A 16,290-nucleotide genomic window follows, 5' to 3' on the forward strand; every position below is an offset into this window, starting at 1 on the left:
CCCACCACGCTTGGAATTTTACTACCCACTGACACCTCATCTATGCTACGTAGGTCGACTAACTCTACACTCTCGTACCTCACATGGTAAACAAGTCACATTCAGTTTTCATAGGGGTGGTCATAATTCAGTGATCACTCAGTGTATATAATACAAAATAAAATAATGCTGAGCAAATACAAAAAGATATATTGCCACACATAATGTGCAACATTGGTGTCACTTTTCAAGTACCAGTCTCAAGATTGCAAGTAAGGAGACAATATCAAACTTGAGGTCTCCATAGCCGAGTGGGAGTGTAGTAGTACACACTCTTTGAGTAGACCGGGGTTCAAGCCCCTGATTGATAAATACAGTCAATCTGCACTGGACCAGCATGTCAGATTATGGTCCGTTTCCCTCAATATGAATTGTTGAGAAGGCTTCCATCCTGAAGTGGATTGATAATGGCTGCAGTTAAACTTTTTTTTTTTTTTTAATCAAACTTGTCTCTGTTTCAGATATAAAATACATGCCATTGAGGTTTAGGTTAAAACTAGGAGGTGTAAATGATTTGGAATTAAGGCATTAAGAAAATTTAGGCACGGAGTTTATAATTGATTCTAGAATTAATATAAACCAATTATAATAATTATATTAAAGTTATGTAATTTTAATATAATTATAAACTACAGGCCTAATACATATCCCCTCCCTTTTTACTTTCATTTTGGGTGTTAATGTGCTACACTTTAATTTTCTTAATTAATTCCAAATTATTCATCTAGTTTTAACCTTAATGACAAGTATAAAACTAACCTTAATGGCAAGTATTTTATACTCAAAAGAGAGAAGGATTTCACATAAGTAAAGGTTTGATATTTTCACCTTTACTTGCAATCTTGATTGGTTCTTGGGAAATGACACCAAAGTTGCAGGTTACGTGGCAATAGCTTTTTGTATTAGCTGTAATTCTTAGTATTATTTCATTTTATATTATGTATATATATTTTTTATTTTTTCACCTTACTATCTCTATCTTTATTACCTTTCTATTTCTCTCCCCACTGATCTTATCACTAAACATATATATATATATATATATATATATATATATATATATATGAGGTGTCTAAAAAGTAATGAGACTGAACGCGTGGCTCGAAAACTGGCAACACTGTAGCCAAGCTTCCGACACCAACCAAGACGTACATTCTTACTTGATGTTCAGTGAAAGTTTCAACTCGATAGCGTTAACACGTCTGACTTGACAGCGAGTTGTGTAAGTGTGTGTGGTAGTGACGCGTTACGAAATTGGAAAAACAAAATCTCAAGCAAGTGTGCGATCAAATTTTGCGTCAAACTTAACGAAAACGCAACAGAAACTTACGGAAAATTAAAACGGGCTTATGGAGAGCATGCTCTGTTGAGGGCACAGGTGTTTAAGTGACAAAGCATTTTTGAATGGCCGTGAGAGTGTGGAAGACGAACCTCGTTCTGGAAGATCTTGCACGTCAAAAACAGACGAAAATGTAACCAAAGTGAGGGCTCTTGTGAGGTCTGATCGACGTTTGACAGTCAGAATGATCGGTAGTAAGCTGAATTTAAATCACAAACCATTCACGACATTTTGACTGAGGAATTGGCATGTAAAAAATTTGTGCAAAGCTGGTTCCAAAAAAACTCACCAATGAATAAAAGGAAAACCAAAGGAATGTGTGCCTGTATCTTCTTGAACGCATCGAAAATGATGAAAATTTTTTCAAACATGTCATAACAGGTGATGAAGCATGGAGCTCAAATTCCACCTCAAAGGTTGTCATCTTGGAACTGTGGACAACATCCAAAAGGTCGTGACAGACCATCTGAAGGCACTTTCAGTTGAAAACTTCCAGTACTGCTACCGGGAGAAGGAGTAACGTCTCCAGCAGTGTATGGCTTCCCAAGGGAACTATTTTGAAGGAGATAATGTTGATTTGTAGTTGTTAATAAAAATTTTTACAGCACTGGTCTCATTACTTTTTAGACACACCTTGTATATACATATTTATATTTTGTGTACCCATTGTGTATTGTGGTTATAGACAATTGTATAGCTGTTTAGTAGTAGTGGCATGTGATGCAAGAAAGCAAGTGTATGAGCTTATGCAGCATCAGCCAAAAAAAAAAAAAAAACCCTATTCCCTCCAAATGCCTATCCAGTTCCTCTTTAAATTTATTCAACCTATCAACTTACACAACGACAGATGGAAGTTTGTTCCAGCAATTAACCACCCGCTGGCTAAAGGCAAGTCTCCACACATCTATTCTATATCTGTCCTTTCTTAATTTGAATTTATGCCCCCTTAGGTTCGTAATCTGAACAAGTGGAAGGATCCCATCAGAATTCAGTGTGCCCAACCCATTCAAGGCCTTATGCACCTCAATCAGATCACCGTGCAGGTGCCTGGTCTCCAGCCACTGCAATTTGCAGAACTTAAGCCTCTCTTGGTAAGAGGATCCCTTCATTCCTTTCACCAATCTTGTTGCCCTTCTCTGTACATGCTCAAGCAAATCTACATCCTTCCTAAAATGAGGCCTCCAGACCTCATTTTAGCTAACAGAAGGCAAAATTAAAAGTAATTAGGATACAAATAGACACTCCTGCCCTCGAATTACACTAATAACCCAGAGTGTGGAAAATATTTAGTTGTAGGAAAGTAAATGGTATATGGCTGAAGAATATAAAGCCAGTTCCCAGGTTATCCGGGAGCACGATTTCCCATCCGTGTTAGTAATGGCCCTGGACAGGGTAGACATATGTATCCATAACTGGTTGTATGTATGCCAATACACAAAAATCTCATAATTAATCTTCTATTTAACCATATTACTGTCTTATTCTTAAACTTTTGTCTGTTATAGTTTTAAACTAAATATAAAAGTTCTGTACAAAAACTTTTCAGTTATATTATAATTTATTTATAAATATATATATATATATAGTTTTCAATTCAAAAAACTACCTTAAAAACGTTGACTTTGCAATTAAAAAAATTCGTTTAAGCAAAGTCTGTCAGATTGACTAGACTCCAATTCACAATAACCCTAGAAGTTCAGAGATACATGCCAAATTTGGCCACAATTCACCAATTCATATGGGAATTCATTATAGTGTATGGTATCTGTACAACTATAATCATGAGCCAATTTATGTTTGTTTGTTTGGGTTAATAAACCCACAATAACTCATTAAGAAACCCAAATTGGTCTGCCTCCAATAAGCTAATCACATCCTAGTTGAAGCTCTCAAGAATTTCTTTAACAAATTTTAACCCCGATTCCTTCTACTGAGTGACAAGTAACAGAAAACAACACTACTGTAAGAAAGGGCAGGGGCAGATGATAAACTTTGAAAGCAAAACTGAAGAAAATGGGACAATAATTATAACACTGACTCTTCAAATGGCAAATCTCAAACAAACAAAACATAATAGTTTCATAAAATGTATTCTTTCATATTTCATTCAGCAAAAGAAATAAAAGCAAGCACACATAGTTATTTCAATAAAAGATCAGCATTTCACACAGAACTTTCCTAAATTTATTAGACGGCTGTTTTCTTGTGTGACAATACTCTTAATCTAATTATCAGCAGGGACTCATGCATTTAGACTCTTAAAATAAAGGAACCACTGCATAGCAGTCATCATAATCCACTGATGTGGGATTAACTAGTGTCAAGAGTAAATAAAAGATTTTGCTTTCATAAAGATGACCACTATGGTCTTAGTTTCTAAATTCCTTTCAGTGGGACCAACTAATAATGTTTACAACTGCAAATTCTAAATGGGAAGCATTCAGAAAAATAAATCACAGAAGTTACTATGCTTTTTATACCAACTAAATGATGTTGTTCAAGGTTTAGACCACAATCAATGTCAGGGGAATTGATGGGGTTAGTGGCAGAAATGCAAAATGCACGTTTATAAATTATGAGTAGACAGAAATCTATATTAAGTATAAACTAGTTAGTAAAAAATGCAAAGAATATTTTGCTTTTGTTAACATTAGAAAAGCAACAAACCCTTTTGGTCCATATCCTGAAAAAGGCCTCTGAGGTTGGGCAAATTCATATTTTAGCAATAATATTATTGCTAAAATATACCTTTTGGTCCACTAGATACGAATAGTATAGCTATTAATGATCCTGTTCCAATTGCAGACAAATTAAATTTTTTGCCTCTAAACACATGTGAGTTTTTTTTTTTTTTTTTTGGGGATGAGAATACCAAAAGTATATCAAATTATAAATGGGGGCTAAATGGCTTTGATAAATGAGAAGTGGGAGAGAAATTGTTGAAGCTAAAAGTAAATAAGGCTTTATTAGTAGGTAAAAAAAAGGGGGGAAAAAATTCAGAAAAAGTTATGTTAAGATTAAATTTGAAAGTGTCTGCAATTCAGACCAGACATGAGAAGAGGAGTACATGATAAGAGCATTGTCAACAAATTCGGCCCTGGAGAGACTGCTTTTATGGGGATGGGATACACTTCAACAAAAGGGGATACAAGAATATTTGCTGATGCTACTAAGGCTATGTTAGGTGGGTTGGAAAACTGCTAGTTTGGGAGGATACACACACAAACAGACTGATTAATAGTAACAATAGATGGAGGTGTAGGCAATTAGTAGTAGTAGTGGCACATGATGCAAGAAAGCAAGTGTAGGAGCTTATGCAGCATCAGCCAAAAAAAAAAAAAAAAAAAAACACACCATTCCCTCCAAATGCCTGTCCAGTTCCTCCTTAAATTTATTTAACCTATCAACTTCTACAATGACAGATGGAAGTTTGTTCCAGCAATTAACCACCCGCTGGCTAAAGGCAAATTTCCGCACATCTATTCTACATCTGTCCTTTCTTAATTTGAACTTATGTCCCCGTAGGTTGGTAATCTGAACAAGTGGAAGGATCCCATCAGAATTCAGCGTGCTCAACCCATTCAAGGCCTTATAGACCTCAATCAGATCACCGCGCAGGTGCCTAGTCTCCAGCCACTGCAATTTGCAGAACTTAAGCCTCTCTTGGTAAGAGAATCCCTTCATTCCCCTCACCAATCATGTTGCTCTTCTCTGTACACGCTCAAGCAAATCTACATCCTTCCTAAAATGAGGCCTCCAGACCTGTACGCAGTACTCAAGGCGTAGCCTGACCATTGCCTTATACAGAGGGACAATCACCTCCTTTTCCTTGCTAGCAAAATTCCTATATATCATTGACAAAACCCCATGACCCGCCCTAGCAGCCTGTCTGCACTGCTCAGAAAACTTCATATCTGACTGCAGGTCTTTTTCATTTTCTACCACCTTAAGTGTAGTACCACACACACAGTTGGTACGTTTCTCTGGGGTTACTTCTACCCATATGCAGTACTTTGCATTTGTCAAGGTTGAACTTCAGTTGCCACTTCTTAGCCCATCTGCCCAAATTATCTAGATCCTGTTGCAGTAGCACACTGCCATTACTGTCATTAACAACCCTGCCAACCTTTGTGTCATCTGCAAACTTCGACATTAAGCCTAATATACCTTCATCAATATCATTGATAAATACACAAAACAACAGTGGACCCAACACCGAACCCTGTGGGACTCCACTAATAACATCAGTCCACGAAGAGCAGCACCCATTGATTACCACCCTCTGTCTTCTCCCACTTAACCATCCTTTTATCCATTGTAGCAACTTACCCTTAATACCATTCTGCTCCAATTTGTACAGTAGTCTTCCATGCGCAACAGTATCAAAAGCTTTCCTGAAATCCAAGTATATGATATTAAAATTATTTTTTGCATCCAGTTCCTTTGTGACCACATCATAATAACCAATCAAATTTGTCAGACAAGACTTTCCCTTAACAAACCCATGCTGTGTTTGAATTATTGCTGCAGTCTTGTCTAGATGATCCTGCAATGCATCTTTAACCAGCGACTCCATTATTTTACCCGGAACAGAAGTTAAACTAACTGGTCTGTAATTACTCGTGTCACCCTTCGATCCACCTTTGTGAATTGGGGACACATTTGCACATCTCCAGTCCGTGGGAACCTCCCCTGAGTCCAAGGATGCTCTCATAATTATGGCTAAGGGTTTGCTTAGTTGCTTTGCCGCCTCCTTTAAAATAACTGGATAGATCCCATCCACCCCATATGCCTTTCTTATGTTTAACTTCAACAATTTCTCCTCCACTTTGCTCTCAGTTATTACAAAATCATTAAGCACACTGCTACAATTTGATAACCTTCTTCCATTTTCAAATTGTAATAATTCCTCACGTGTGAATGTAGATGCAAAATACTCATTCAGTTTGTTTGCTATCTGAGCAGGATCATCAACAGTCGAACCATCGATGTCAAGTGGACCAATCACATTCATCCCCTTCCTTTTAGAGTTTATATAAGTAAAGAAATCCTTGCTGTTTTTCTTAGCATCTTTTGCCAAAGATTTCTCGTAATCCGCCTTCGCCTGCCAAACCTCCTTTGTGACCTGATTACAGACTAGCTTATATCTGCCACAGGCTTCTGCGTCACCTGATAATTTATATGCATCCCATGCATTTTTCTTCTGTCACGAGTCTCATTAGTTCATTTGATAACCATTTAGGCCTAAACCTTGAACGATATTTCTTAATCGGTATATAAAGTCTAGTAGCTTCCACGATTAATTCTTTGAATGCTTCCCACTTAGAATTTACTGTTTGTAACATCGTCAGTTGATCCCACTGTACAGAATTTAAAAACTGTCTGAGACCACTGTACTCCCCTTTACGGAAGCAAAAACCCTTTCCTTTACCCCTGACGGTAGTTACCTCTTTGAGTAAATCCCACTTCAGCACACTGTGATCACTGCCACCTAGTGGTTCGTTTATCTGCAAATTCTTAATACACGAATGATCACTGCTGATAACCAGATCAAGAGTGTTACTTTCTCTGGTTGCCTCTCGAACATGCTGCTGCAGAAAACAATCATCCAATAACTCCACAAAAGTCTGACTAGTGTGTGAGTGACCAACCCACAAGTCCCAGTCAATATCTGGGAAGTTAAAATCCCCCATTATAAGACATTCTGATTTACTGGCCCACTATTTCTCTGTACAATTGTTCATTGTACTCATTCAAGTCATTAGGCCTATAACACACTCCTACTCTTATTTTTCCTTTTGCAGTGCTTATCTCACACCGAACTGACTCAACAGAGCACTGTTCATCTATATTAACTGGGTGCACTTCCTTTGATTTTATGTTTTTCTTAATTAACAGCATAACACCCCCTCCCTTTCTGTCCTGTCTATCCTTTCTGTACACATTGTACTCCCCAAATTCCAGTTCTGCATTCCTCATATCTTTGTGACACCACGTCTCTGCTATCCCAACAATATCCACCTTTGATGTCTTGACCAACACTTCAAATTCATCAAATTTATTTACTATACTTCTAGCATTGGTATACATGCAAGCATACATGCTCCTATGCCTATTCCTTGTTACCCTAACACATCCCATATACCCAACTATTCCATGATGACTGCCATCCGTCCCTGAAACCCCCAACACCCCTCGCTCCAGGTCGCTTCTTATTCTAATAGAAGTTGTGCAAGAATCACCTTCACCTCTGCCTGCGGTTACTGTTAAACTATTAGTCTTTGTATCCCCCCCAAACTAGCAGTTTTCCGACCCACCTAACACTGCCTCGATAGCATCAGCAAATATTCTTGCACCCTTTCTATTTAAGTGTATCCCATCCCTGTAGAAGCAATCTCTCCTGTTAACAAGTACAGTCCAGGCTGAAAAAAATTCTACCCCTTGAGCCTTGCACAATCTTTCCAGGGCCGAATTGATCGACAAGGCTCTCATCATATACTCCCTCCTATCGTGTCTGGGCAGAATTGCAGACACTTTCAAATTCAACCCTATTTCACGGCTTTTTTTCAACAGTGACCTGTACTTGTTGAGTAATTCCGCCGGTCTCCTACTCTTAATATCATTAGTGCCAACGTGTACAACTATATCACCTTTTGTGCCCTTGAAAGATGATATCCGCTCTACAACGTCATCAACCTTTGCCCCTGGCAGACATACCCTGGTCCTGTTCCACCTATCCTTTTTACAAAATATATTCCCCGTCTCCCTGACAATAGAGTCACCAACAATAACTAGTTGCTTTGGAACCAGCGCATTCTGCTTTGGAGATTGCCGCTGTGTTGCCTGATGCCCAGGAGTGAGCTCTGGCGTTTAGTTGGGCAGCTGAGAGCCTGATGGGCCCCTCAATTTAGATCTTTCGAGGGCATCCACCCTGTCCTTCAAACTCTCATATAGGCCCATAACAACACTGAGTTGTTGCCTGATTTCCTTACACTCCTTACATCACGCACACACAAAGACATCCCCCATGGCAATATCATGTTCCGTTCCAGAGAGTTTGGCAAACATTTCACAAGCTGCACATTTTTTTAGGCTGTGATGCGTTGGAGAATTGCCCCCCTCACTTCTCCCCCGATTCACAGCACTCCTGCCACTTTGTGCCCATTGCTTTGCTGCTCTAGTCCGGGGCATGGTAGTTTAAATTAATAAAATCAATAAATTAAATATCAATAGTATTTGAATAGAAACTATTAAATAGTGAAGCATATTACTATATAATTATGCGTTAGAGCTACCTCAATTAAAAAATTTGAATTCCCTACCACTATATCCAAAAACAATGGCTACAAAATGGAACAAAATAACGGTTTTACCTATCGTAAGTAAAATCCACAAAAACTCTATCTAAATTAAAAATAAAAAATAACCAGCGTAACTATAACTATATGACTACGTATTAAGTACAATATAAAATAACAATCATGTAAATAAAAGGCAAACACTTATCGTTTTTGCGGAGCCTGTAACTGTCAGCTGTAACTTTTAAAGAGATTCAGCGCCCTCTCTTGCACTGCTTCTATTGGGAAGTGCAGTAGGACAAAAAGCAAGATGTTAAGAATTATAAGGACTGCTAGAAGTCCTTGTGGACAAGAAAATATGTGGGCTGTGTTACTAAGAGTAAAAACAGGTGCATGTACACTAATGCTTGGACTCAGCAAACAGATTTGATAAATTTGAATTACTGGAAGTCACCAAATGAAGACACAAGGGATGCAGAATTTCAATATGGGGAGTATAATGTGTAAAGAAAAAAAGGAGGGAGGCAGTTGGTTTGGTTTGGTTTATTTTGGTGCATCAGCAACAAAGGCTTCATCCATATAATGCACCAAGATGAGGCAAAAGCAATAAAAACAAGGCATTCAGTAATCCAATAGGATAGGTCACAATGTCAAAACAAGTATAATAAATAGCTATACAGACTATTGGAGCGGGCCAGTATATTAGAATGTCTTATAATGAAGGATTTTAATTGGAACCTGTGAGCTGGTCACTCAGACCAGCCCACAGGTTCCAGAACAGTAGCAAGACTTCTACAACGTGAGTGATCTGGATTTACTGGCAGTTTTCTACAGAAGCATGTTACAGAGGCAACAAATGAAAGTAATACTCTTAATCTGATTATCAAAAGTGACTGTTCATGGATTAAGGTTCTGCAAATAAAAGAACCACTATGTGGCAGTGACTGCAGTGTACTGATGTGAGATTTACTTAAAACCACTTATAACTACTATTTACACTGTAGGCCTGACATAATGTGGGCGATGGGGCCCAAAATTTTGGACTGCATTATAAGAGAGTACAGTACAAGTTGTACTGAATTTACATATTTGGACATAAACTTACCAACGTTTGACAGTTGGTAGTTTCTGGCTTCAACGTTAGAAGGGTGTGACTACAAATAATAATTGGTAGAAGTGAATGAGCAAAAACAGATAAAAAAGATGTAGTAATCATATACATTTTTTGGATGCTGGAAATAAAGATTTTGCTCAAATTTTATTTTATTTTTTTTTGGGGGTCTTATTGCCAAGAACAATTCACACACAACCAAGCCCACACATGTAAAGTTCAAAAATATCTGCACTCTATCATTATCAATTTTTTTAAAAAAAATTATCAATAAGCGCCTAAGGATTAAGATTATGGAAATAACAGGACATGCATTTTGGCATTGAAGTGTATAAACTGTCTGATATGAGTATTTGATTACACTGTGGCTTTTTAAAATAAATGAATCTAGAGTTAACTGCTTTGTTGTCTCCTGTTTCTTCTTTTTTTTGCAATTTCAATAACTGATTTCAAATGAAGGATCCATGGCTGCTAAAGCCTCTGTTACCTTGGGGGGGGGGGGGGGCAGTAGTGTGTATCTTCCTCTTCATCACTGCTGTCACAAGGTGTGGCTTCAGTTTGGGCCAGGAGATTTAGAGCATTTACTACAACTGTCTGGTCACTTAAGCTTTCATAAGTAGGATAACTGTCATCAATATGGATGAAGTCATAAATGTCATGACTGCCAGACTACATAACAAGTTCCTGATAAAAACTGAATTTGCCTTGTCAACATCCTCTCAAGTAAACCCCTCAAACTTTTCCTTCATCTATTTTTTGTTCCTCTGAGTCAGCTGCAATTGCAAATGCTTCATGCAAACCTCGCTTCCAACACTTCTCAATTGTAGAGAGCGATATGGTTCCCCATGTCTTCTCTGCCAAGTGAAAAACACAGCCAGTGTGAGCTTCTTCAGACATTTTGTTATGGATAATACCTCATCAATTGTTTGTTTGAATGAATTTTTCCTGTAGTGCATCTTGAAGGGTGATATAATGCCTCGATCTAAGGGTTGCATATTGTTGAGGTCGTATTCTTTGGCAAATACTTTTTCCACTTTAAAAAAAAAATAGCTCACCTTTATTTTACCATCATGGCTTATGACGTTTTCTGTAGGAGGATGGGCAAGACAGTTGACCAGCAGTGTAAGTGCTTTAGGTTCCATATTTTTCTTTCTTAAATGAGCACGCACAGATGGCAGAAAAAGTTTATAAAACCATTTCTTGAAAATCTCTGCTGTCATCCAGGAATTCTTACTGTGGCAATATGAAAATGCTAATGCCTGTTTTTTTTTTGTGGTGGAAACACCTTGGTACCCTCGATTTTCCTACAAACAGTGGTTTGACTTTGTGTGTAACAGTTTATTGATACAAAACAGCAATGTCACCCTGTTCCTTTTGTTCATTGGATTTACAAGGTAGTGTCTTATAAGGAAGCATGCAATAACAAAGTCCTGTTTCATTGTAATTGTAAATTTGTTTTGGAACATAGCCGCCTTCTTGAATGATAACTTTTAATTGTGATGTATAGTCATCAGCAGCCTTGGTATCTGCAAATCGAATTTCATCCAAAATTGCAATCTGATGAATTCCATGCCTCTTTTTCCATTGGCTGAGCTGCACATCGAATTTCATCCAAATTTGCAACCTGATGAATTCCATGCCTCTTTTTCCATCAGCTGAGCCAGCCCTTGCTTGCTTTGAATTGTTTCTCATACGCTTATACACCATGCTGGTTGTATAAACCTTTCTTTGGTTTTTCAGCTTGACTCCGATAATTTCACCAGATATAGGAGTTCCTTCTCCACACATTCTTGCGTGAACCATGTGAAAACAGCCTTATCTAGTGGAATATCGCTTGCTGTCTTAAGCCACTTTCGCACTAGCATCAAAATCACTTAATGCTTGCCGTAGGTTAGCTTCAACTTTTATCCATCCCCTGAGAGTGGATTCCTCACAACTGTATGTCGAGACAGCTCCACTTGCAACAAAAAGGAAAGAAACAAAAAAATCTGAAAACACATACACTGTCATATAGCGTCAGTTTACATCCAATTTCCAACAGCACACGTAAACTTTACAACTGTTGCATCTTTCCAGGACAGCTTTGAGTTTATCCGCATTACTGAACTTACCTTCTAAAGCTGTAGTTCAATCAATAAAGTAAAAAAAAAGGGAAAAAAAGTAAATAAAATAAAGTAAGACAAAATAAACGTAAAAAAAAATAAAGAGAATTATTTGACCATCTTTGTAAATTAGTCATTGATGTCTCCAATCTGAGCTTTAATTTGCCTAATGCAAAGACAAGTGAAGCATTAAGATGACTGAAACAACAAAAGAAATTAAAAGTGGTATTATAAAGTTTATTCATAGGACATCATGTTACAGATTGTAACGTGTTAATCACTCCATGAAGCTCATAAAAAAATCAACTAGAAATGTTCACCGAACTGGTAAATGTGCTGGAACAAATTGTGAATCAATCAAATTTGAAGCAAGTGAAAAAGATGGGGGGGGGAGAGAATTGGGTCCAACCTTTGACCGCATTATAAATGATTCTACGTAATATCAGATCTACAGTGTACTTATAACTACTGTCAAAGGCAAAGCAAAGGGAAGGGCTTTGTTAAAGGTGACACAAATTTTTAAATTCTATTTAGTGGGACCAACTGATAATGTTACCAACAGAAAATTAAAAATGAGAAGCATTCAGGGAAGTAATCATTGAAACTACCAAGCTTTTTATTCCAACTACGGGATACTTGTTGAAGGCTTAAACCTAAACGAATGCAAGATGAACTGAGGAGACTAGTGGCAGAGAAAAAATACATGGGATGGATATAAATTATCAGAGGATACAGAAACCTACAGTAGGCATAAAGTAGTCTGCAATAAAGTCACAAAAGGGTTAGGCAAGAAGTCTCTGGCAAAGGATGCAAAAACTTTTTTTATGTAAACACTGGAAGGAAATGGATGCATCACATTGGTCTGCTAAAAATGAATGGTATAACCGTGGATTATCCTGCAGATTTTACTGACAAACTGAATAAATATTTAGCATCTACCTTCACAAAGTAACTTTTTAGAGATGGGACCAAAAGTATATCAAATTCTAATAAGGACTAAATGATTTTCTGAAAACAGATGATGGAAGTGAAGTTTACTAAGGCTAAAAATGAATAAGGCACCTGGGACAAAAAAAAATTCAAATTATTATATTAGGGCCACCCGTAATCTCTTACATATACCCATATATGTGTTATAATTCTAAATTGCGTGTGTTCTCTAATCAATTTACCTATTTTGCTGGACGAAAAAAACCTCGTTTCTGGGAAAAAAAACCTTGTTGTCTACGCCTGAGACTGACTAACTCAGCCATGGAGTGAAGCACCTGGGACAGATGGGAACTATATTAGGGGAATCGGCAAAGAGGTAAGAAACCTTCGGCCATAATTATAAGGGCATCCTTGGGTTCATTGGAGGATGTCCTATGTGCTAGAAATGTGTAAATATATCCCCAATTCACAAAGGGATGAGGGTGAAGTGAGAAATTACATACTTGAAAGGGTGAGTTCTATTCAAGGAAAATAATGGAATCACTAGTTAAAAAAGTAATGAGAGCCATCTAGAAGAATGCAGTTATACTGGAGTTGCAGAACAAATTTATTAAGAGGCAATCTTGTCTAACCCATCTGATTGGATACTATGAGATGGGTGCAAAAAAGAATTATGCCATCATATACTTCAATTTCAGAAAAGATTTTGATACTGTTCCACATAAAATATTGATAAACAAATTGGAACAGTGTGGCTAGTTAGTTAGTTAGTCAGTTATTTGGTTTTTAGGAGCATTAGCAACTAAGGCCATATTGCTCTGGGATATGCGGTCATTCCCTGACCTTTCCGCTTCCTCCGTATTTGGTGGTGACGGGCTCGAACCCCAGTCGAATCAAAAAGCGTGATGCTATGCACTGCTGCTCCTTCCCACCTGGCTACGGAGGCGCCAGCAGTGTGGCATTAGGGGCAATTACTGATAGGGATAAAGGGGTGGTCGAATGGGAGAAGGCAGAGTGGTTTACAATGTGCACTGCTCTTCTAGTAGAACTACTGTTATTAGTGGAGTCTCACAGGGTTCAGTGCTGGGCCCATTGTGTTTTCAACATTTGTTAATGATACTGATGAAGACATATCAGACTTAATATCCAAGTTCACAGATGATATGAAGATTGTCAGGGTGGTTAATAATGATCTTAGCTCATCTACTGCAACAAGATCTAGAAAACTCAGGCAGATGAGTTGGAAAGTGGCAGCTGAAGTTTAACATTGACATATACAAAGTATTGTATATGGGTAGTAATAGTCCCAGCATAACATAACTGTGTGGTACTACAAACAGGGTAGTGGAGAACAAAAAAAAAGACATGAGAATAATAGTGCAGTTGGACATGAAGTTCTCTGAGCAGTACAAATGGACTGCCAGGGCAGCTCATAGGGGTTTTGTGAATGATAGAATTTTGGCAGTGCAGATGAGGAGGATTATCCCATTGTACAAGGCAATGGTAAGGCCACATCTTAACTACTCTGTACAGGTTTGGAAGTCTTGTTTTAGGATGTTTATCTATTGGAATGGGTGCAGGGATGGGCAATGAAATTAGTGAGAACAAAGGGTACTCTTACTAAGAAAGGCTACAGCACTACAAACTGCAGCATCTGGAGACCAGACACCCATTAGGAGATTTGTTTCAGGCATTTAAAGCTTTGAATTGATTGAATAAGCTAAATGTTGCTCTCTCCCTAAAAGCCTCTCTCAGCTAATATACATGAAAGTGCATAACCTTTAATTGAGGATGATTGTAGGATAGATGTGTGTAAATGTGCTTTCAACCAGTGGGTAGTTCATTGTTGGAACAAACTTCCATGTGGTGCTGTGGAAGGTAATTATCTCCCCAGGATTGCATCCTTGCTTATAGAAAGAGTAAGTTACATGGGTATAATAACAGAATAAACATAATAAAAAAATATATAAATGAAAACTTTAACATTTCTTTCGGACCTCATGAGTAATCATTGCGGCAAAAGACAACACGTTTTTATAAGCCGCCAATAGTACAATTACGATAATTTATTTAGAGCCAGATTTAACCATATTTTATTTTTGTTTTCTATTGGAATCTTTGATAGCCACTGCCTTTAACCTCGCTGTTATTTCAAATATAATGAGCATAACCCTTGAAATTCAACTTTGGGGGTCACTGTGACCACTACTTCGATTCCTCACAGGGCAATAACTTATTTTCCTTATTATTTATTCATTTTTCATGACGCCTATGGTTTCTTGAATGAATCACTCTACTCTGGTACTGCACACAGCAATTTATTCAAATCAGCACTAATGCTACTTGGGCAAAGAAGTCAGTGCCACATGTAAGAAAACTACTCCTGTTCTACGGCTGGTATGTCTATTTCAGAAAAGGGATGAGGAAAGGGCACACTAGCTATGCTTGAAACCCCCGCTGACTCATCTTGAAGCAAAACCATATACCGGACTGCACATATCAATTACAGTAAAAATTAATTGGCAAGATTTGACACTTACCGATGACTGTGATACTAACTTTGGCGCAAATTCATGCCCATCTCTAGTATAGATGTACATGCGTCGAAATTTCCAACTGCCATTTACTGAATATCAAATATACGTACAGTAACTGAAAAAAAAAAAAAATATCCGATGGTACTAAGTTCACCAACTATATATATCACTCCTCAAGTGTGCGAGAAATTAAGCCGAATATCCTATTTTATATATACACTATGGTCCACACACCAAATAAAATGTGCAAGGCCACTAGATAATAATAATGAGTTTACGAAAAAAAGGTAGGAACTGCAAAATTAACTTCAACGTGGCAATTCCTAACGCAAGCACACACTTTTACCTCCAATTTCTGTTTAATAGTCGCGCGTTAAAAAAACATCACGTTTAAAAACGGAGCACTCCACGTCCGTAGTCTGCGCTTATCTGTGCGCCCTCTATTTGACTTTATTTATCTTAAGAAATTAATTATTTTCAAGGCAAAAGCCTCAAGCTATGAAAGGAGTGGGCACAATACATTTTTAAATGGTACTATTAATGGTAATTACTACACACAAAAATTTTAAGAGCATTTACTGCAATTTACTGAAACTCTTCTTCCCGTTATTAGACTTCTATCAAGAAACAGAAAATTGTTTTCCAACGTGACTCTCTGCATTGCCACTTTGCACGTAAGGTCAATAAAAGATTACACAACTGTTTAATATAATTTCCGGTATGCTAATTTTAACTTGTTTCAAAAAACCAGTTATTATCATTACTATGATATAGTTCCGATATGAACTTGATTGAAAACTGCCGGAGTGTTATGGGACAGAAAATTGCTGCTCAAAGCCATCTAGCAATATAACATTGCAAGAAAACATTACTATATTCATGTCTACCATGTACCATGAACTAAGCAGCGATTATAAAAAGAATCTGATACACT

General features: G+C 37.6%; 1 protein-coding gene across 1 annotated transcript in view; it reads right to left on the reverse strand.

Moving 5' to 3' along the window:
* The window catches only part of ex (FERM domain containing expanded), a 329,475-nt gene extending 314,017 nt beyond the window's left edge, over nucleotides 1-15,458 (reverse strand). Inside the window, exon 1 of the mRNA XM_090369513.1 lies at nucleotides 15,360-15,458. The gene's annotated coding sequence lies outside the window, so the exon portion shown is untranslated. The remainder of the gene's footprint in view (nucleotides 1-15,359) is intronic.
* Nucleotides 15,459-16,290: the final 832 nt, after the last annotated feature.

This window comes from Mastigoproctus giganteus, chromosome 3 (assembly GCF_048544385.1).
Source record: "Mastigoproctus giganteus isolate SK-2022 chromosome 3, ASM4854438v1, whole genome shotgun sequence".
NCBI lineage: Eukaryota > Metazoa > Arthropoda > Arachnida > Uropygi > Thelyphonidae > Mastigoproctus > Mastigoproctus giganteus.